The following is a 24,264-nucleotide window of genomic DNA, read 5'->3' on the forward strand; positions in this document are numbered from 1 at the left end:
TATGTAAGGAAGATGAACATGGATAATATCTGAGAAGCCCAGAGAACTGAGGATATTTTAGTGTGGCTGAAATAAGGAAAAGACTGGAAAGGAAACCAGGTCCAGATGGCTAAGGCTTTAGTGTACATGATCAGGAGTTTGGATTTTATCCTGAAGCCTTTCAAGTGGAGGTAATTAAAGGGTTTTGAGCAGATGAGTGATATACTTCAATTCACAGATTAGAAAGAGAACTCATGAAGAGGAGAATGAGACTAGAAGCAAGGAGACATTAGAAAGCTACTGGAAGAAGCCAGCTAAGGAATAATGAACACCTTAGCTGAAGCAGGGGTGGTGGATGAAGAGAAGTCAAAATAGCAGAACTTGATACCTGGTTTTGTACGGGAGCAGATGGAGAGAGAAAAGTTAGTCTGGCTGCTGGCTTCAGGGTGATCAATTCAGTGGATAGGAGAGGGGACAAATTGGGATATGAGAGATGATAAGATTAAGATGTTTAAGATACAGTTGAATATATGGATCTGGGGCTCACGAGAGAGATTTGAACTATGTACCAGCTATATAAATTATCAGCACACAAATTTTGGTGAAGTCATACCATGTACAAGAATGAACTCTCTTGGAAAGAACATGTGAAGTGGAAAGGTAGTTGAGAAGGGAATCCCTTGTGTCTTAGTTCATCTGGGCTACCAAAACAAAACAAAACAATACCATAGACTGGGTGGCTTAAACAACAAACGTTTAATTTTCACAGTTCTGGAGGCTGGGAAGTCGAAGATCAAGGCATCAGCAGATCTGGTGTCTGGTGAGGGCCCACTTGCTGGTTCATAGATAGCTGTCTTCTTGCTGTGTCCTCATATAGTGGAAGAGGGGAGGAAGCTCTCCGGGCCTCTTATAAGGGCACTAATCCCATTATGAGGGCTCCACCATCATGACCTAATCATTTCCCAAAGGTGCCACCTTCTCATACCATCACTTTGGGGATTAGGTTTCAATATATGAATTTGAGAGGGACACAAGCATTCAGTCTCTAGCATCCTGGTAATACCAACATTTAAGGAATGGTAATGGAAGAGGCATACACAAAAGGAGATTAAAAGAATTTACTAGAAAAATAAGAGGAAATTAGAGCATTTTAAGGGAAGTCAATAGGAAATAGGAGAATTTGAAGAATTGAGATGTTAACAATGTCAAATGCTGCAGAAATGAAATGTAATAAGGTTATGGAGATGTGTCCATTGCAAGATATATAAACAGGTAATTTACAGAATAAGAAAATGCCCAATAAACATAAAAAATGCATATTCGTATTAGGAATCAAGGAAATGCAAATTAAACAAATAATGATAGTATTGTCCATCAAATTGGAAAAAATAATTTAATGGATAGATTCCAGTGATGACAAAATTAGAGGAAACTAGACATGTACACTCTTTCTGGGAGTATAAATTGGTGCAGTCTTTTTGGAAGGATATTTGATGTTACTCGTCAAAATTTTAACTACATAATACCCTTGGTACTCTGTTCTACTTGTAATAATCTACATGCAAACATACTGGCACAATTGCACAAGGGTAAATGAAACATAACATGATGTTCATTACAACATAATTTATAATTAAAGAAGTTGGAAATAACCTACAAATGCCAGTCAATAGTAAGTTGGGTGAATAAATTATGGTATAAACATACTGTGGGACAATATGGAACTGTAATGCAAAAGAAGACAGAACAGAATGTATTGATCTAAAAGAAATGTCCGTCATATATTGTTGAGGAAAAAAATTGCAGACAAATACATATGATAGACTCCTATTTTTGTTAAAATCTGTGCTTGTGGGGAGGGTTGTGCATAATATGGTTTGTATGCATATAAAAAGATCTGAAATAATTTACATAAAACTGGAAACTCATGCCTAACTCAGGGACAAGGTGGAAAGTTTGAGTAAAGCTTTTACCCTTTATTATTTGATTTTTTTACAATAAGCCTTCTTATTCTCTTTTCCTATTCTTATCTGTTACTATGTATTCAAAAAGAGTAAGTCTCCATTGGATTTAATAAATCATCAATTTCAAATGATTTGTGAGAAAAATCTTAGTTTGCATTGAGTTGAAAAATAAATGAGAAGTGAACAAGTGGGTACAGGAAGTCTAAACTTTACCAAAAAAAAGTGGTGAACAGTGTGAAGAGAAAGAGGCAAGAGCAACTTCTGGACTGGCCAAAGCCTGTCATCCACCACTCAGCCCCACCCAGCGTTTATGTCCTACCACCACCGCCACCATGCCCAAGAGCAAGGTTCATGGGATGCTAAAGGTGATAAAGTCAAGACAGACCGCTGAGAAGGACCACAGCTCATCTGCTAAACCCTCTCCTGCAAAGCTAGAAACCAAACCTAAAAAGGCACTTGCAAAGAAAGGAGAGAAGATACACGAAGGGGAAAAGGAGAAAGCTGATGCTGGCAAGATTGGAAAAACCCTGCAAAAAAAAGAGAGTCCAAACTGACCAGGCAGGAAAGGCTGAAGAGGCTGGAGCTCTTACATGAGGTACACGTGGTTTTGATACACAGATACTTTTGTGGCTGCACTGTTTGAAATTCCATTTTTCATCAGGTTTTATAAAAATGCAGAGTTTTGTTTTAAGTTCTTTTAAAGTGATGTTGTTAGAATGCTTCATTATTTTGTGGGGAGAGGTGAAAATGTCACTAATAGAAAGTGTCAGAATCAGATTGAAATGGAGGAAAACAACTTTCCCTTCTAGTTGTTTGAAAGAACTCTTGGTTCCAAAGAGGAGCCACTCCCTAATGTTGACACACGTCAGCCACTTGGCACCAAGATCTCTTTATGTAGGGAAACATTTTTTTTTTTATCTTCTCCTCTTCCTTAAGCCCAAAGATGCCCTCCCAAATCAAACATATTGGACACCAGAACAAGGCAATCTGGAACCTTCCAGTGACAATATCTAAAGGGCATCACTCAAGCTGTGAGTCCCTTTTATCATTGTGGAGACTGAGAATTCTGTTCTTTTTATTTTATTTTATCAAAATTAAAGTTGACTCATGAAACGTTTGCAAACTAACTGAAAGTGGCTCCAAGGGTGTTTTGGGCCCAGCTGAAGTGGATCCCATGGATCTGTCCAGGCACCAGCCCAAGTAGTGATGTGAGTTCCCCAGTAGAACTCAGTGTGGCTGGAAGAAACTCACAGCAACCCTTCCCCACTGGGGGCCTACCAATTTATTCTAAGGATTCAGTGTGCATTGGTTCAGAGCCCCAGACACCGACTGAGTCATGTTAGCCAGAGTGTGGTGATGCCTTATCAGATGAAATATAAATAAGCCTGAACTGAGGCAAACACCCCGTGAAATAATGAGAGAGAAAAAGTGAGAGAGAGAGAGAGAGAGAGAGAGAGAGAGAGAGAGGAGAGAGAGAGAGAGAGAGATATCTGCAACTGGTTCCAGACAAAGGGCTCCTAAAATCCTTGTAAATGGGGGTGATAGGAGCATCTTTCATTCTAACATTTGGTTTTTGACCTCAGTTCCTAGCACAGAGCTCCTAAAACCCTTGCAATTTCCTAGGCGATAAAGTGCTAGGAGCAACTTTTGTTCTAATATTTGGTCTTTGACGCTGGCTCCTGACACAGAGCTCCTAAAACCCTTGGAATGTCCTGGGTGATTGAAGTGTCTTTTGCTCTAATGAGGTGACTCTTGTTGGGCTCCTGGATGGGGGCTGGTCACCAGGAAGACCAAGCTATGATTAGAAACTTGGAATTTTCAGCCTCATCCCCCATTCTCCAGAGAGAAGAGAGGGGTGGAAAATGGAGTTAAAATTGATCGTGCCTAGGTGATGAAGGCTCCATAAAAGTCCTAACAGTATGGAGTTCAGGGAGCTTCCAGGTTGGTGAACACATCCACGTACCAGGAGTGTGACATACCCCAACTCCATGAGGACAGAAGCTCCTGCTCTTGGGACCCTCCCAAACCTTGCCCTATGTATCTTTTTATCTGGCTATTTTTTTTTTGATGAGTAAATTCTTTATTTGGAACTCAATTTTTAATTATTTTCCATTTTCTGTTTTTCAACTGTATTGAGGTTTAATTGACAAATAAAATCGTAATATATTTAAAGTGTACAAGGTGATGATTTGATACACATATACATTGTGAAAGCATTTCCACAATTGAGTTAATTAACATATCCATCACCTCACAGATTTACCTTTGTTTTTATATGTATCTTTTTATCATATTCTTTATAAGGTAAATACAAGTGTTTCCTTGAGTTCTGTGAGCTGTTCTAGCAAATAAATCCAAGGCGGGGGGGAGGAGGGTGGTCACGGGAACCTCCAATTTGGCAGAAGTTGTGGGTAACTTGAGGATCTGCGACTTGCAGTTGGCTTCTGAAGTATGGGGCAGTCTCGTGGGACTGAGCCTTTAACCTGTGGGGCCTGCACTAACTATGGTTAGCGTCAGAGCTGAATTGAATTGTGAAACACCCAGCTGGTGTTACAGAGAATTGCTTGATGTGGGAAACCCCCACCCCCACCACATATCTGGTGTCAGAAGAGTTGTGAGTGTGGTAGTAGTGTGAGAGTAAAGGAGTAACACACAGGAGGAAGAGTGGGTTTTTCCCACTCACACCCCATTGATCTTTTCCTCCCATGTATTGAGAATGCCATCTGGACCTTAATGGTCTTGCTTAGAAGATACCCTTCTCCAAAATGTCTTGGCCATCTTTCTCTTCTTGGCTCACTCTTTACTTCCCTTCTGTTCTGACTGGATAAGTCCTCCGATCTATTCTGGTAATCTGATCACCATTTGTGTATTTACATGTGTAGATGGTTATTTATTCAACTTGTGTTTATTCAGGTCACTTTTTGTAACTGGAAGAACAAATATAGTTTTATGTCTCCTCCTGCCTGATGAACACCTTTAATATAGCAAAAGCCCGGATGACATTTGGAAAATCCTCAGCCTGTGGATGTGGCCAGATGTGACAATATCTTTTCTCCGGCATGGATGGTAAATTGTGACTATTTGGTAATCGACTGTATGAGAGTATTCTTTGACTACATTCTCCCAAACTTGACAAACCTGAAAACCTTTCAGAATCAATTTGCTCCCATGTTCCAGCCCATTGCATGTCCCTGAATTAAAAATGGGACAATACATTAGCATCGAGTACATGCACAATATACACATCCAATGCCCTTCTGAGAATAGGAAATCGGATGATATGGTCTAACGTGGTTTACAACATTCTATAGGAAAACGTGTTCTGAATGCTGAACAATTAAATTGCAAAATAATATCATTAGTTTATTCCCAAAAGGTGGAAGGTAAGGAAGACTGAGGAAAAATTACAGGATATGGCAAAGTTGGGGGAAAAGAACTACTGTCTAATAAGCACATGAGCCAGACTTTGGACAAGGGGCTTGACCTATATTATCTCATTTATTCCTCAAAGGGACTCTAGGAGGTAGGCATTATTGTCCTCGTTTTACAGATGAAGACACCAAGGATCAGAAAAGTCAAGATAGTCACATTTAAATAACTAGTAAGAAATGAAGTTGGAATTCGATTCAAGTGTGTTTATATCACTCCAGGCTGCTTAGGAGATTGTGCAAGACCTTGGAGAAGGTAAATCCCATTGTCCAGTGGGAGCTAAAGCTATGTTGTAGAAGATTGAGTAGGAAATATGTAGGCAGGACAAGGAGGCAGTGATGGAGACTACAGGTTTGAGTGTTGTTGACTGTCATCACACCAGACATACGGTGTCTGGCCTCAGCCTCACTCTCTTCAGTGTTGCCAATAATGCTTTTACTTGTCCCTTATCCTCAGAGACTATTGCAAACCTTCACACCCTCCTCAAGTAGTCCATCACATCTCATCTCCCTTTCTAAGTTGATGATCTTGCCTACCCCGCAGATATGATTGAGGCCCTCAATCATGAAAATTAGTCAACTGCATGCCCCACAGAAAAATGAATTTATGTATGCCACCTTAACCTTGCTTCCACCTGTCTCAGAAAGAGTAGTGTCTGTCTGTAGTGGTAGCGATAAGAATGCTCAGTTTTCTCTCACCATTTTTCTTTCCTGCAATACGTTTATTGTTCCCAGATATCTGGCATCTATGAAAAATAATACTAAGAGTTTCAAGAAAAAATACCCTGGACTCAAACATTAATGCTCCGGACATAAGACTTTGGCATAGACATTGGTTGTTACTGGCAGTGGTAGTGGTGTCTTTGGTAGGTGATACTGTCAAGCAGCAACAATCATGACATTAGGCATCAGCAGTAAGCCAGAGCAGAGCAAGAAGAAAATAGTAGATGCTCTGAGTGCTATTTTGTGGAGCACATATGAGACCTTGGACTAAGGACTTCACTTCTCTGATCCCCGATTTCGTATTTCACAAATGGGCATAATAATAATATCTATATCACAGGGTTGTGGTGATACTTCTCTCATTTTTCAAACGAAACAAAACTCTTCTTGAGTCTGCATTCTCCTTCTTTCCTCCCTTTAGAAATCTGGTTCTTTGAAAGAAGATTCCACAGGGTGCCGGCCCAGTGGTGCAAGCGGTTAAGTGCGCACTCTCTGCCTCGACAGCCTGGGGTTTGCAGGTTCAGATCCTGAGTGCGCACAGACGCACAGCTTGTTAAGCCATGCTGTGGTGGCGTCCCATATAAAGTAGAGGAAGATGGGCACGGATGTTAGCCCAGGGCCAGTCTTCCTCAGCAAAAAAAAAAAAAAAAAATGAAGAGTCTGCAATCACTGCCTCTGTTTCCTCGTCTCCTATCCAGTTCTGAATCCAAAGAAGACAGGCCTCTGCTCTCCCCAAGTCCCTGAAACTATGATTTTCTGGTGCCAAATCCAATGGCCATTTTTAGCCCTCGTCTTCCTGGGCCTCTCCTCAACATCTGACCTATTGATCACTCCTTCCATAGAACTTTATGTACTCTTTTCTCCACGACACCACTTCTGCTTTTCTTCTACCTCTCTGATTCTATTTCCTGTATTCATTCTTATTACTGGTATTTCCCCAAATTGTGTCCTTCATCCTTTTTCTTCTCATATCTGGTCCCTGAATGATGCACTGTGTTTTCTGTGGCTTCATTTATACCCCATCATATTATTCATGAGGGAATTTTTCTAATATCAAGAAGAGAAAGTTGATATCAATATAGGAAATTGGCATACCAATCTAAATATGCAGTGAATTTAGCTCATTCAGTTAGTGCCCTAACAACTACAACTTCACAAGAATGGTATATTTTTTGTACATCTAAGAATGTTCCTCTTTTTTCACGTGTATAAAATGACAACTTGGAATGGCTATAGAATTCTTGGGTCATAATCTCCATCCTCCTCAATTCTACAGATATTATTGAAGTCTTTTATGACATTTTTGAGGTAGAAAGTAAAAATTACAGGCCTACTCTTGCTGGTGGTGCTCCCCTACCAAGCCATCTAACTGTGGAAATCACCACTGTTTACCTCCTGGACGTATTGCTCCCTCACAGGAGAGTGAGTCTCAAGGCAGCTCTCACTCTTGTCTGGTCTATCCAGCTTTATCTCTAACAAGTATGCCAACCCAGGGATGGTTTCCTTCCAAGTCTGGGAGGTAATCTCTAGACCCTTGGAGTATCAAGCATAATGCGAGTGTCTTTGTTTGCCAGGGGACTTGCACCAGCCAGATAATAAGAATGTGATTTAGGGTAGGGGATTTGAGCCACATAAAAAATGTGATTTAGGGTGGGGGCTTTTCATCATACATATCAGCTCAACCTCCTGAAAGGCTGAAAATTGAGATCAGCTGTATGGGTGCCTAAATGATGAAACCTCAAAACTGACTCTACACCAAGACTTGGGTAAGCTTCCTTGATTGGCAATGCTCCATGAATATTGTCACACATCATTGCCAGAAAGAGTTAATGCTGTCCATGACTCCATGGGAAGAGGACAACTGGAAGCTCCATGTTTGAAACCCTCCTGGACTCTGCCCCAATGTGTCTCTTCCCCTGGTGGATTTTAATCTGTATCCTTCCCCTGTAATAAAGCATAACCATGCGTATTACAACTTTTAGTGAATTCTATGAGTCCTTCTAGTGAATTATCAAAATTAAGTGTAGTTTTGGGATGTCCTTGAACTTGCAATTAGGGTCAGAAGTTAGGGAGTTCTTAGGGACTTCCCTCGAACTTCACCGTTAGCTAACCTTTGCAGATCCTTTCTGGAGGTTAATGAAGTATACACAGAGGTACCAACACCTTCTTCCCCTTTGTATCTTCCAGAATTGCAGGCATCCTCAATCATCAGAAGGGGGAGTTCATGACAAAGGGGTTAAAACAATGGTCTCTACTTTTCTGTGAATGTACTAAAAGGAATTAAATTGCATTCACCGTTATCACACTATTCTCTTAGTCACACTCTGCTGCTCCCATTATTTGAGTAGAACTGTTTATAATTCTGACCATGTATTTATATTCCCAAGAGGTAAATTTCTTGCATGTTCCAGTAAACATGCCATCTCACTTAAAGATAAACAAAATTGACAAACTTTCATTTGGAATAAGAAAAAAGAGAGAAGATTCAAACAAATAAAAACAGAAATGAAAGAGGAGACATTACAACTGACACCACAGAAATACAAAGCATCATAAGAGACTACCATGAACAGAGCTTCCATGCCCTCTCTAGGTGTACCACTCTCCCCACATCTCCACATGTTCACCAACCCAGAAGCTCCCTGAACCCCGTCCTTTGGGGTTTTTATGAAGGCTTCATTACATAAGCATGATTGATTAAATCATTGGCCATTAGCGATTGAACTCAATCTTCTGCCCCCTTTCCTCCCTGGAAGTCAGGGGGTGGGAACTGAAAGTTCCAACCATCTAATCACATGGTTGGCTCCACTGTCAACCAGCCTCCATCCTCAGGTGCTTTCCAAAAGTTAACTCATTAACAACAAAAGACACCTTTATCACTCTCAACACTTAGGAAATTCCACGGATTTGAGGAGCTGTGAGCCAGGAACAGTGGATGAAGACCAAATATATATTTCTTATTATAAATCACAATATCACAGAGGCAAAGATCTGTATACTGAAAATTACAAAACATTGATGAAAAAAATTGAAGAAGACATAAATAAATAGAAAGATATTCCTTGTTTGTGGATTGGAAGAATTAACATTCTTAAAGTGTCCATACTACCCAAAGCCATCCATGGAGTCAATGAAATCCTTATCAAAATGCCAGTGGCATTTTTCACAGAAAGAGAAAAATTTACATGGAACCACAAAAGACCATGAATAGCCATAGCAATCCTTACCAATTTTCTAAGCCATAGCAAGCCATAGAGAAAGGAGGACAAAGCTGGAGGCATCACACATCCTGATTTCAAACTTTATTACAAAGCTATGGTAATCAAAACAGTATGGTACTGGCATAAAAACAGACACATACACTAGTGGGATAGAATTGAGAGCCCAGAAATAAATGCATGAGTATATGGTCAACCAATATTTGACAAAGGAGCCAAGAACACTCAATGGGGAAAGGATAGTCTCTTCAATAAATCGTGTTGGGAAAATTGGTTATTCACATGCAAAAGAAGGAAATTGGTCTCGTATCTTAACAACTCACAAAAATTAACTCAAAATTGATTAAAGACTTAAATTAAGACCTGAAACTGTAAAACTCCCAGAAGAAAACAAAGGGAAAACCTTTTGAAATTGGTCTTGGTGATGATTTATTGGATATGACACCAATAGCACAAGCAACAAGAGCAAAAATAAACAAGTCGTGCTACAACAAACTAAAAAGCTCCTGCACAGCAAAAGACACAATCAACTAATTGAAAAGGCAGCCTACTGAATAGAAGAAATTATTTGTAAACCATCTATCTGGTAAGGGGTTAATATCCAAAATCTATAAGAAACTCATACAACTTAATAGCAAAAAAACAAATAATCTGATTAAAAAATGGGCAGACAACATGAAAAGACATTTTTCCAAAGAAGACATACAAATGGCCAACAGGACCGTGATCTATTAGCTTCATGAACTTGGATGTCAAAATCTATCCTCAGATTTGGGAAGTTCTCAGCCGTTACTTCTTTTTTTTTTTTTTTTTTTTTTTTTAACATGTTTTCTTTGGTGAGGAAGATTGGCCATGAGCTAACATCCATTGCCCATTGTCCTCTTTTTGCTGAGGAAGATTGGGTCTGAGCTAACATCTGTGCCCATCTTCCTCTATTTTATATGTGGGATGCCTGCCACAGCATGGCTTGAAAAGAGGTGTGTAGGTCTGTGCCTGGGATCTGAACCTGTGAACCCTGGGCTACTGAGGCGGAGTGTGTGAACTTAACCACTATGCCACCAGGCTGGCCCCCCGTTACTTCTTTAAATAAGCTTTCTGCCTCTTTCTCCCTCTCTTCTCCTTCTGGTCTCCAATAAGGCATAGATTGTTTCTTTTAATGGTATCCCATAATTCACGTAGGTTTTCTTCACTCTTTTTAATTATTTTTTCTTTGTTTTCCTCTGACAGAATGATTCAAATGACCTATATTCTAGTTCACTAATTCTTTCTTCTGTTTAGTTAAGTCTGTTATTGAAGCTCTCTATTGAATTCTTCAGTTTAGTTATTGTATTCTCCAATTCTAGGATTTCTATTTATTTGTTTTTTTTAATGGTTTTTATTTCTTTGTTGACCTTCTCATTTTGTTCATGCATTGTTTTCCTAATTTCATTTAGTTGTCTATCTGTGTTTTCTTATAGTTCACTGAATTTCTTAAAGAAGATTATTCTGAATTCTTTGTCAGACAGTTCATAAATCTCCATTTCTTTAGGGTCAGCCATTGGAACTTTATTAGTTTCCTTTGGTGGTGTCATGTTCCCTGGATTATTCATATCCTTGTGGCCTTGCATTGGTGTCTGCACATTTGAGAAATTAGGCATCTCTCCCAGTCTTTCAATATTGGCTTCAGCAGGCAAAGCCCTTCACCAGTCAGCCTGTCCAGAGATGATGGGTGGCCCTGCTGCTGGAATCCTTGGACTGGCAAGTCTGGTGCCTGGGTCAGCAGGTAGGCAGGCCTGGTGCTTGGGTACACTGGTGCCTGGGTTCATGGGTCAGGCCTGGAGCCTGGGTTCACTGGTTAGGCCTGGTGCATGAGTCTGTGGCGATGAGACTGGGACCTGGGTCCCCATGGGCAGACTGGGATCCTGGGACCACAGGGGCCAACCAGGTGCTGGGGACCACTGTGATGGGCCTGGCATCTGGGTCCGTGGGTACCAGTCAGGTGCTGGGGTGAGCCAGGAATCTGGTTTTGAGGGAGCCATCCTGGAGGCTGGGACTGTGAGGATTGGCTTGGAGCTAGGGCGAGACTTGAGCCTGGGGCCGTGGGAGTTGGTCTATAACCTGAGGCCTCAGGAGCTGGCCTGATGGTTTGTTCTGAGGGAACTCGTCTGGCACTAGAGCAGGCCAGGATCTTGGATCTGCAGGAGCTTGTCTGAAGTCTAGGTCTTCGGGGGTGGGCTTGGCACTGGAGTGGGCCAGGGGCCTGGAGTTGCAGTAATATGCCTGGTTCTGGGCCCAGCTGGGAGCCTGGGTTCACACAAACCTGCCTGGAGCCTAAGTTCATGGGAGCAGGTTGGGAGTCTGAGGCCATAGAGCCACCTGGGGCCAGGGGAGCTGGCCTGCTCTAGGATAGGCCAAGAGCCTGGAGTCACTGGAGTCTGGCCAGAATCCTGGTGTCATGGGATCTGCCTGGGGCCACTGGAACTAGCTGGTGCCATGGGAGCCACCTAGGGCCACGGGATCTGGATGGTGCTGGGGGCTTGGGCTCGTGAGAGCCTGCCAGGAGCCCTCTGGGAGCCTGGAACCATGGAAACTGCCTAGGGCTGCAGGAGCTAACCTGGTGCTGGAGTGGTTGAAAACCTGGGTCCATGGTAGCTGACCTGGTGCTGGTTTCATGGTAGCCCACCAGGAGCCAGGGTTCACAGGGGCTGATTGGGAGCCTGGGGCCTCAGTAGCTACTCAGGGCCGTGGGAATTGGCTGGCACTGTGGTCGGCCAGAAGCCTGGGTTTTCAGGAGGCTGTCAGGAGCCTGGTGTCATGGGAGCCACCTAGGGTTGCAGGAGCCAGCAGGCACCAGAGTGGGCCAAGGGCCTGAATTCAAGGGAGCCCACTGGGAGCTACCTAGCGCTATGGGAGTTGGCCTGGTGCTGGGACAAGCCAGTGCTGGGGTCCACAATGATATCAGGTGCTCACTTCATTCTCCTTCTCTGTGAAGCAGAGTGTCTCTGTCCACGCTGGGCTGCTTGGGCTTGGGGAAGGGGTGATGGAGGTAAGTGAATCTAACTTTCCTACCCTTTTCAATGCATCTTTTCTTATTTCTGTGCTTCACCAAGGTACTATAATCCTTCACCTGGAATCCTTAGCTTTCGTGAAGGTATTTTCGTGCCTGGATAGTTATTGAAATTGATGTTTCTGGGAGAGGGTGGGTGCTGGAAATTCCTATACCACCATCTTGCTGATGTCAGTCCTTGTTTCTTCTAAGACTGGATTTTTCTATACACTCAGTAGTCCCCAATACCTGTGTGTTCTTTTTGTGAGTTTTCACTAACAGTAACTCTGCATTTAGTTGCGCAGTTTAGCCGTGGAGTCAACACTGACTGCTTACGTGAGATCAGAGTTGGTCACAGCTTGTCAGGGGCATGTGGTGGTAGGCTCCTCCAGCATGCTTTGAATTTTTAGTATTAATTGGATGTGACTTTCATCTTAATGTGTTCACATTGCCTGTCTTCTTTACATAAAAATATAGTGTTTTCTATAAAAACCACCCTTAATTTCCACAAAACAGCTCCCAAAATATTTTTAAAATCTTTTTGTACTAATTTGCACAGCTGCTAAGCAATTGACAAATGTTGAGCTTCTTCCAAGCTCTTTTTTTTTTTTTGAGAAAGACTTACATTATACAATCACACATCGCTTAAAGGTGGCAATATGTTCTGAGAAATGTCGTTAGTTGATTTCGTCATTGTGCGAACATCATAGAGTCTACTTAGGCAAACTTAGGTGGTACAGCGTACTACACACCTAGGCTGTATGGTACTAATCTTATGGGACCGCCATTGTATACGTAGTCCGTTGTTGACTGAAATGTTATGCAGTGTGTGACCGTATAAAATACAATGTCAAAATTTACAATTGATAGCATGAGCCTTGTGAAAATGGAGACTAAATGTAGTAGACATCTCCATGGTTGTCAACCCCCACACACCCTTCAGCCCGCCACCAACCTCCCCCATCTCTCCTGCCCAAGCCTGGCACATGGCACACACACCTGTGTCAGCAGAGGGCAGCAAAGAGTTGGAGAATCTGAGAGGAAGTATCAGTTAGGGGTGCTGTGGCCTGCCAGAAGGGATCAGGTGGCTTTTCTGCAGTGGGGAAGGAACTGGAACATCCACATGGACAGTACAGGGCAAGTGGAAAGACAGGCCAGGCATGTGGCTCACCAGCGTCCCTCACATGAAGACTGGGACTAGGACTCCATCTGTTTATGTCTAAGGCCCAAGGCCTGGCTCTTTATAAGTGCTTAGAAGCTATTTTAAATGAATTAATTAAAATAATAGCTAATGTTTACTGAGAACTTACTGGGAGGTGGTCTCTATGCTATTTTAATGTGGATTATCTCATTTAATACTTACAATCTTGTGGACTAAGTACTATGGTCATCCCCGTTTCCCAGATGCGGAACTGAGGCATAGAGCATGGAAGTCAACTCGCCCAAGGCCAAACTGAGAGGGAGGGACAGAACCAGGACTCAAATCTAGGCAGTGTGGCTGGAGCATCTGTGTGCTTGTCCACTCACTGGGCAATACTGTCAGAGTAAGAGAAGGAGAGGCAGGAGTCAGACAGAGGGGAGGAGTGAGCACGGGGGTGGTGCTGTGAGTAATGTGGAATATGGACCATCTGTGGGTAAATGGGTTGACAATGAGCACATTGGACATTTCTTACATCACCTCCTCCCCTCTGTCCCATCTTCTCAAAGGGGTTGAATGAAGAGAAGCCTTGTAATTGTTTTCTCCTCCAACCAAGTCTGGAAATGATCGTATGTTAAAGCAGGAGAAATGGAGATTATACCCAGAGAAGAATCACGTTCTGAGATACTGGTGTGAAAGATCAGCAGAGAGAGGGTCTGGGACCAGCCCTACCTGAAAGGACTCTACTTTCCAGTCCTTTGGGATTGAAGGATGTTCCATTGCTGCAGGCACAAGACCTGGGGTACCCAAGGCTCCTCTGCTTTCCTTTCCTCTGTCCTACTTTTCATATTTCAGAAGTTGTGAAACTGAACTAGGATAGCTCTGAGCTATAGATATCTGAATAAATTCCCAAACTCAGTGAAACCTCCAGGAGCCCGCACAGAACAGCTATTACAGGACTGTCCCCTCCCGCTGACACCCTATATGCCCTGTAGTCACTACCGTATTGCCCTTTAGAGTTACAAAGTGCTTTCGCATCCATTCTACAGTTTTGACCCCACAGCAACCCATGAGGTAGGCAAGAGAAGGCAGCTTTATTCTGATTTTACAGGTGAAGAAACTATGAATCACAGGAAGTGAGATGACTTGCAGTGGCGGACCCTCCATTAGAACTACTCTGTGCCCCAATAGCCCCTTCAACTTCACTCGTCACAGTCTTTGCCCTCTGCATTGTAACTGTTGCCTTGTGTATATATTTCCTCCAGCAGAGTATGGTTTATTTGAAGGCAGACAAATATCTTTCAATTATATTTTCAACACATAATATGGTGGGTGATACAAGTCGTGTTAATGACAAATGAAGAGCACCAGAGTTTCGGTCCAGTGCCTCCACCATAGTACTTGAGGTAGATCTTTAGGTGTTCGGGGTCAGTGTGTAGGAGTCTGGTCACACCAGGCACTGTCCTGGGCACAGGAAAGGGGTAACCCTTTTTCCTAGGATCCCCTTCCCCTAAGGACATGACACGTGATTGGCAGCACCCAGAGAGAGAATGTGAGTGAAAGAGCATGACAACTGGAATGAGCAATAGAGATATGAGATCTAATAATGATTCTCTCACCTCTGCCAATTAGAAGTGACTTGTAGAAACTGGGGGCAGTTTTAGGAAAGCACAGCCATAGACTCATAGCCAGCTGATCTGAACAGGACATGACAATCAGCAGAGCCCAAACTCGTGAGTGGGCAGGAGGGGAACCAGTGCCCACAGAGGAAAGAGATGTGATACCAGCTTCAGGCACTGGGCTTGAAGGTTTCAATGGGTAGCTCTGCTAACAGGAGTGTCGACTCTGTGGCTAAGTTGCAGGGAAGCCACCAGCCGATAAATAGAAGTAACACTTGGGGGCTGGTCAGGTGGCATAGCTGTTAAGCTCACGTGCACGCTCTGCTTTGGCGGCTTGGGGTTCACAGGTTCAGATCCCAGACGTGGACAATTGCACCACTCATCAAGCCACGCTGTGGAGGCATCCCATACACAAAATAGAGGACAATGGGCGCAGATGTTAGCCCAGGGCTGATCTTTCTCAGCAAAAAGAGGAAGATTGGCAATGGATGTTAGCTCATGGCCACGCTTCCTCCCCCCCCAAAAAAAAAAAAGAAACAAATTTTCCCACGGTCTGCCCCTGGTTTTTATGAAGTCTCAAAGAATTAATTATTAAAATTATGTGCATTCCCAGGGACATTTTAAAACTAATATAAATATTTCAGAGTAAGTTGAAAGAAGCATTCTATTAAAGATGTCAAAAATTTGATCAAATCATGATTAAAATATATTAGTGAGAGGGGCCGGCCCGGTGGCGCAAGCGGTTGGGTGCACGCGCTCCGCTGCGGCGGCCCAGGGTTCGCTGGTTCGGATCCCGGGCGCGCACCGACGTGCTGCCTTGGCGAGCCATGCTGTGGTGGCAACCCATATAAAGTGGAGGAGGATGGGCACGGATGTTAGCCCAGGGCCGTCTTCCTCGGCAAAAAAAGAGGAGGATTGGCGGATGTTAGCACAGGGCTGATCTCCTCACAAAAAAAAAAAAATATATATATATATATATTAGTGAGAAAAGCATCAAAATGTTCCATACTTTTTTAGCTTGAAATTTAAAGTTATCTATTTTATATTTTAATGTCAAGCTTATATATTTTACAAAGGAAAAATTTAAATGACAATTGAATCCACAATCACATCATAAGAAAAGTGACTGCTATGCTTGTCCTATGGCCACTTTTGTATAGCTACTCTAATTATAGGTGTTTTGAAAAAGAAGTAACTATTGAAAAAGGTATTTTAGAAATTAGATGTGTTGTAACAGTACTGTCGTGGTTTAAAGCAACAACTACTTTGCACTGTGAGATGACACAGAATTCCTCCTAGAAATATAGAGGCATTATGTTTTTTATAAGTTTTCTCTAACCTCCCTAGGGTTTCTGAATCTTTCCTCACATTCTGCTCTGCACTGTACCAATCTCACAGAAGATGGAGTTCTGAGGTCCTGAGAAATCCCTCCGCTTTTCTGCTCCCAATTTTCCTCTCCAAATAGGAAGAAGGAAATGCTGGGTATCGTTCATAATTACTCAACTTTTATCTCTCAGGACACTCGTTCATTGCTCAGGACACTCGTTCATTCATTTAACACATGTAACGAGGATCTGCTATGTACCAGGCGCTATTCTAGTTGATGAGAATAGAGTGATGAACAAAATAGACAAAGTCCCTCTTCTTATAGTCCTTAAATTTTAGTGTGGTAGATCCTACGGGGAAAAAAATAAGGCAGGGTAAGCGTATAGAGAGTAAAAGATCAAGGAGTGATGTTTTATTGAGAGGACAAGGAAGCCCTCTCTAATAGGTAATATTAAGTAACTCTTTTTAAGGAAGAGATAGCCATGTGGATATCCGGGGGAAGAGCCTTCCTCTAGTGCAAAGGCTCTGAGGTGGGAGCCTGCTTGGGGTATTCAGAAACAGTGAGGTGGTTAGTGTGACAGATGTGGAACAAGCTAGGGGGAATGAGCTAGGAGAAGACAGAAGGTAGCCAAGAGCCCACCATGTAGGGTCTTGGAAGCCCTGGAAAGGACTTTGCATTCCATCCTAATTGATACAATAAACAACTGGCAAGCAGAGGAATAACATGATCTGATTTATGTGTTAAAAGTATCACTCTAGTGTCCTGTGAAAAATAGATTATAGGGACCAAAGTAGAAGCAAGGAGATTAGTGAGGTAATCATTGCAATAGCCTAGGCAAGAGATAGTAGTGGTGAAGGTCGGTAAAGGTGTTAAGAAGTTGGTGGGTTCTGGGCATTTTCCAAAGTGGAGCCAATAGAATTTGCTGATGAAGGGATATGGGATATGAGAAAGTGGAGTCAAAGATAATTATAACTTTCTTGTGTGAAAAACTTAATGACTAGTTCTATAATTTATTGAGATAAAGAAGACAAGTGGAGGAGGAGGTAGAGGGTAGGGAAGAGTCAGGGAGAGGGGAAATTCCTCCCTACCCTTCTAGATTCTTTTGGCTAGTCAAATAATTTAAATGACATAAGGCAGACATTTTTCCCTTTAACAAGGGAAAAAAAAATTTAATTACGTACATGTAGGGAATCCACATAAACATGAGAAAGTCTAAAGACAGTCAGGTAAAATGAGGCATATATGTCATTCTGGGTTAAGGAGAATGGGGTAGGAGTCTGGGACTTCAAAGGGAAGGAAGGCAATTCGCAGGAATATGAAAAAACCAAATGTTTGGTAAACAAATGTTTGCTGGGCCTTACAGAAACAATGGAATACAGAGAAGAATTTTAACAGACTTTGCTAGGTTGCTCCCTGTCTGCCACACCTGTAGTTCTTTATGGTAATAGCTCCCTTCCTGGAACAGGTCCTCTACCTAAATTCTTTTAGGCAGTTAAGGGGAAGGTCCGAGTTTCTTCCTTTGTCTTTTGGGCCTTGACTGTTTTCAGCTTGAAATAATCTGCGTGCCAAAGTGGGACATCTTGGGGCAACTCATTCTGAACCCCTACAGTTGCAAGAGTTTGATTTGGCACACATGAAGTTTAAGGTGCCTGTTAGACATTCAAATGGAGTTGCTGAGTAGGTGGCTGGATATATAAGACTGGAATTCAGGAAAGAGGTCAGAGTTGGAAATAAAATTGGGTATTTCAAACCAAGGGACTGAATGAGATTGACTAGGAATTGGATTAGATAGAGAAATGAATGTCTAAAGACTGAACCTGGATACTTTTCAATATTTAATAGATTGGAGAGATTTGCAACATTGAGCAAGGGAGAATGAAAAGCCTTGGATAAGAGGGAACGGAGAGAATGGAGTTTCCTGGGCCAAAATGACTCAAGAAGTGGGAAATGGTTAATTACAAATGCTGCCGGTAAGTTTTCTTTTGCAAGGGCAATTATTTTCTGTTACAGCAGAGGCTTTCTTTTTTGGTTCCTCTTTCCAAGTGTATCTGATGGGGTGCCCCAGGAATTTTCACTGATCTCATTCCCCCTCATCCAGGCCCCTTCCCATCTTAAGATAGTTTCCTTCTATATCTTTCCAGAAACTTTGGCTTGGTCATTTCTAGGGCAAGGAAAGCCACGACATGAAGCACAAAAGGGAAACTGTTTGAATGAGGATGAAACATCTGCTCCAAAACTACTGCTGGGTCATTTTCTACAAAATACCTCCTTTCCAACTTCATTCTGTTTGCCAAGAATATCAGGAATCAAAATCACAACATTTCCAAACTACTGTTTCTACCATTGCCGCATTTGGTTTACAAATGAGTGATACTTCGTAATGGAAAAATCACTGGATTTGAAGTCACAATATGTGTTCCTATCCCGGCTCTGCTAATAAAATGCTGTGTAACCTTGGAGAAAATATTTCTCTGGCTCTTAATTGAACTAGGTCAAGATTAATAAACAAGTGTCAACCTGTGAGCCAAGTTAGAAAAATATCTTGTGGACAGTTACGGTTGTTTGCTGGAGTCCTGGCTCATGCTCTTATTAGTTCTCACAGTTTGTCTGCAGATTCTTTTAGATTTCCTATGTCAGCAATAACGTGATCTGAAAATAATGGTAATTTGTCTCACCTTTTCTAATCCACACACATCTTACTATTTTTCTTAACTCGTGGCTTTGGCCAAGTCACCAGTTAATTAACAAATAGTAGCAGCGACTGGAGAAGTTCTTGCCTTACTCCTGACTTTGACAGTATTGCTTCTAAAGGCTCAGCATTTAAGTATAATGTTTACTGTAGTGTCCTACAAATTTTTGAAATTATTAGTGAGGACTGAATTTTATCAAAGTTTTTATTATATCTTCTGAGGTGATCATAGGTTTTTTTTGCCTTTAGTCAATGTGATAGATTACACTGATAAATTTTTATAATGTTGGGCCACTCTCACATTTCTGGGATCAGTGACATTTGGTTGTGGTGTATTTTTATACACTGATGAATTTGATTTGTTAATGTTTCATTTAGGATCTTTGCAACTATGTTCATAAGATACTGTTCTATAATTTTCTTTTCTTGTTTTTGTATGATTTTGGTATCAAAGTTCCTTTCAGATGCATATATGCTCCCTTTTCCTCATGTATTATGGGTTTCTGCATCATTTCTCATTCATGGAAGTTGCTATCTTAATTTTGAGCAAGTTTGAGCAATTAATACATCTGAAAATATTTCATCTGTCTTTACTGTGTTTTTCAAGTCAGGTAAGGGAAGTATCTGTTTCGATTCAGTTCACCAATTAACAGAAAGTCCTTTTTAAAGATTTCACCATTATTTCAATGGACTCAGAAGAGACAAAGGATATTAAAACTCATGATTAGACTTTTCATCCCAGAGAAGATGAAATAGGCACATTTCTTTCTATTTTTCCCACTAAGTACAAATAAAAACCCTGAACATTATATATAAAATACAAACAAGGAGATTCTAAAAGGTGGATAAAAGAAGGGCTGGCTATGGACCTCTAGGTCTGAGGAATGATGTGACAGTTAGTTCCATGTTTGTTTTTTGTTACCTATATATCCTGGGCTGTGTGTTAGACAAGACTGTAACCCTGAATTGCCAATCCCAAGAAAAGCCTGTTCTCTCTTGGCAAAAGACTGGAAAAGAGACAGCTTAGCAAGACAGAAGCCTTTAAACAATAGCTACCGTAGTCAAGCCAAATAACATTGGAAAAATGTGAAGTCTCACTCCATCAGCAAAGGCCAAATAGAAAGCCTAGACTTCCACTCTCCCTTGGCAGTAAGGAGGAATCCCTCCTCCTCCCCACTGGGGTGATATCAGAAGAGGTTGAGTGGGAAGACTGCACTTCCATCCCCACCCTGAGGTAATGAGGCACTACTCATCCTTCTTGCTTGGGATGGTATTGAGGAAGGTCAAGTGGAGAGTCTGGATTTTCACAACCAGTGATAATAAGGTCACTCACTCCACCACCACAGTGTCAAAAATCACTCATCATAGCAAGAACTATGGAAATATCAACTTAAATTTTAAAAAGGCAATCAATAGGCACCAAAGCCAAGATGACATATGCTGGAATTATCTGACAAGGATTTTAAAGCAGCCATCCTAAAAATGCTTCAACAAGTAATTATGTACACACTGGAGACAAAAAAACAAAACCACTAGAAAGTCTTAGCAAAAGAATGGAAGATATATAGAAGAATCAAAGGAAAATTTTAGAACTGAATAATGCAATAATTGAAATTTAAAACTCACTTGATGAGCTTAATAGCAAAATGGAGATGATAAAGAAAAGAATCAATGTACTTAAAGATAGACGATAGAACATGACCAATCTGAGCCATAAAGAGAAAATAGTCAGAAAAAAAATTAACAGAAACTTAGAGTTCTACGGGACAACAACAAAAGATCTAACATTCATGTCATCAGAGTCCCAGAAGGAGAGGACAAAAAATAAGAATGTGGGGTTAAAAAGAATGTATTTGAAGAAGTACTGAAATTTCCCCAAACTTGGCAAAAGGTATAAAGCTACAGATTCAAGAAACCAAATGACCTCCAAACAGGAGAAACTCAAAGAAACACTTACCAAGACACATTATAATTTGCCAGCTGAAAATAATACAAAGAAAAACATCCCAAAAACAGCTAGAGAGAAACAACACATTAACTGCAGGGGAAAACAATTTGAATGACTGCTGATTTCTCGTTAGAAACCGTCAAGTGCGTGAGGACTGGCGTAGCATTCTTCAAGTGCTGAAAGAAAAGAACTGTCAACCTAGAATTCTATACCCAGGAAATGAAGGTGAAATCAACTCACTCTTAGGTGAAGGAAAACTAACAGAATTTGTCACCAGCAGATCTATCTTAAAGGAATGGCTAAAGGAATATCTTGAAATAGAAGGAAGAAAGAACAATAGGAAGAGTAAAAATTTGGGTAAATATAATAGACTATCCTTCTTCTCCTGAGTTTTCTAAATTATGTTTGACAATTGAAGCAAAAATTATAACATTACCTGATATGGTTCTCTCCGTATGTAGAGGATGTATTTAAGACAAGTTATTAAGGAGGGATGATAAAGGAATTTAGAACAGGTAAGGATTCTACACTTCAGTTGAACTGGTAAAAATGTCAACACCAGTAGACCATAAGTTATATATGTATAAGGTAATGCCCAGAACAGCCATTAAAAAAATCTATTCAAAGAGATGTACTCAAAAAATACTATAGATAAATCAAAATGGAATTATAAAAAATATTTAAGTAATCTAAAGAATGGCCAGGAAAGTAAAACAGAGGAACAAAAAACCAGAAGAAACAAAGAGAAAACAAACAATAAAATGGAAGAGTTAAGCCCTAAGATTTTAAAAATTATATTATATAAATCAATGTAACAGAATAGATAATCCCAGAGTATACCCACACAAGTATGACAAACTGATTTTTGACAAAGTACAAAAGCAATTCAATAAAGGAAGGATAGTCATTTCAACAAATGATGCTAGAACAATTGGACATCCACAGGCAAAAAATGAACCTTAATCTAAACTTCACACCATATACAAAAATTAACTAAAAATGGATCCAAGATTTAAATGTGAAATATAAAACCCTAAAACTTCTAGGAAAAAACATAGGAGAAAAGCTTTGAGACCTAGGATTAGGTGAAAAGTGTTTAGACGTGACACCAAAAGCAAATTCCATAAAAGGAAAAAAAATTATAAATTGGACTTCATCAAAATTTAAAATTTTTGCTCTGCAAAAAAACTCTATTAATAAGATGAAAAGACAAGCAACAGATTGGAGAAAATATTTTCAAACAGCTTATCTGACAGAGAAGTATATCTAGACTATATAAAGAACTCTCAAAAATTAACAGCGAAAAACCAAAGAATCTGATTATAAAATGGACAAAAGACATGAACAGATATTTCATGCAGATACATGGATGGCAGATAAGCACTGAAAAGATGTTCAACATCATTAGCTTTTAGAGAAATGAAAATTAAAATCACAATAAGATATCACTATGCATCTATTAAAACAGCTAAAATAAAAAATAGTGACAATACCAAATGCTGATGAGGCTGTAGAGGATTGAATCTTTCATAAATTGCTAGTGGCAATGTAAAATGCTACAGCAACTCTAGAAAATTGTTTGGCATTTTCTTAGAAAACTAAACATACATTTACCATATGACCCAGCAATCATACTCCTGGGCATTTATCCCAGAGAAATTTTTTGCTTCTTGTGTTTTGAAGATCTGTTGTTACCAGTGATACACATTTATGATTATTATGCCTTCCTAATAAATTGATCCCCTTATTATTATGAAATGCCCCTCTTTATCACTTTGTCCTAAAGTCTCCTTTATCTGATATTAATAGAGCTAATCCAGTCTTCTCATGCGGAGTGGCTAAATGATATATCTTTATCCATTCATTTACTTTCAGCCCAGCTGTATCTTTTTACCTAAAGTGCAACTCTTGTAGGCAGCATACGGTTTTGTTTTTATCCATTTAAAACATCTTTGCTTTTTAATTGGAGTGTTTAGTCTACTTATTAGTGGAATTATTGATATAGCTGGATTTAGGTCTACCATTTTATTATGTTTTCTGCTTGCTCACTCTCCTTTTGGTTTCACCATTTCTCTTTTCCTTTCTTTTGCAAAATTATCAACATAATTTTTGTTTCTAGAATTCCATTTTAGTGGCTCTATTGACCTCTTAACTATTTCTATTTGCATTACTTTCTTACTGGTTTCTCTTTATTTGCTATTTGGATACCCTTTTTATCTATCTATCTATCTATCCGTCTATCTATCTATCTATCTATCTATCTATCTATTTTTTTTTTTTTTACTTAAAAAAATTTTTTTGTGTGTGAGGATGATCAGTCCTGTGCTAACCTCTGCCAATCCTCCTCTTTTTGCTGAGGAAGACTGGCTCTGAACTAACATCCATGCCCATCTTCCTCCACTTTATTTGGGATGCCACCACAGCATGGCTTGACAAACAGTGCATCGGTGCGCGCCTGGGATCCGAATCCCAGGCCGCCACAGCGGAGCGTGCGTACATAACCACTACGCCACCTGGCCAGCCCCAGGATACCCTTTTTAATGAAGTGCTTATTTGACTCTCTTGTCCATTGAGTTGTCTGCCTAATTCTTATTGATATGTAGGACTTCTCTATATATGATAGATATAAGACTCTTGTGGAATAAGTGTACAAAGAAGATACAAATATCTTCTCCCACTATATGGTTTGCCTTTTTACTCTCATAATGTTTCTTTTGACTAAAAAAACTTTTTAAGTTTGCTGTAATATACTCAGCTTTCATTTTCTCCTCTGTAAAATAGGGATGATAGTAGTATCTTACTCACAGGGTTGTTATGAGGCATAAGTAAAGGAATGCATGTACTCTTGACACTTAGAAAAGTGTTGTTATCCCCAGTGCTTCTCTTTTGTCCCTCATCTAGCCTTCTATTTCCTTCCATTTACTCTGTTCTGAATCTCTGCACTGTCATATGGTATAGCAGAAAAGCCTACCTATATGGCCTTGATCAATTCCTAGACTCTCTGATTCCTTGCCTGTAAAATGGGAGTTCCATCACTTTTGGAATGCAATTCATTTTTTCCCTCCTTTATTGATCATTTATTACATACTAGCCACTGAAATAAGCAAGGCAGAACATTAGACATGACTCATTCTCAGTTGCTAGTCTTGTGACTCCTCCTACATAAAACCCCAGCTGGGGAAGAGATGTGAGCGCTATGTGAGTTC

General features: G+C 40.6%; 1 long non-coding RNA gene across 1 annotated transcript; it reads left to right on the top strand.

Moving 5' to 3' along the window:
- The first annotated feature begins 2,273 nt into the window (after nt 1-2,273).
- LOC131404661 (uncharacterized) lies at nt 2,274-18,860 on the top strand. Its single transcript, XR_009219824.1, has 3 exons — nt 2,274-2,538; nt 18,264-18,391; nt 18,563-18,860. It is a non-coding gene; the product is annotated as an uncharacterized LOC131404661 (long non-coding RNA).
- Nucleotides 18,861-24,264: the final 5,404 nt, after the last annotated feature.

This window comes from Diceros bicornis, chromosome 4 (assembly GCF_020826845.1).
Source record: "Diceros bicornis minor isolate mBicDic1 chromosome 4, mDicBic1.mat.cur, whole genome shotgun sequence".
In the NCBI taxonomy this organism is placed as follows: domain Eukaryota; kingdom Metazoa; phylum Chordata; class Mammalia; order Perissodactyla; family Rhinocerotidae; genus Diceros; species Diceros bicornis.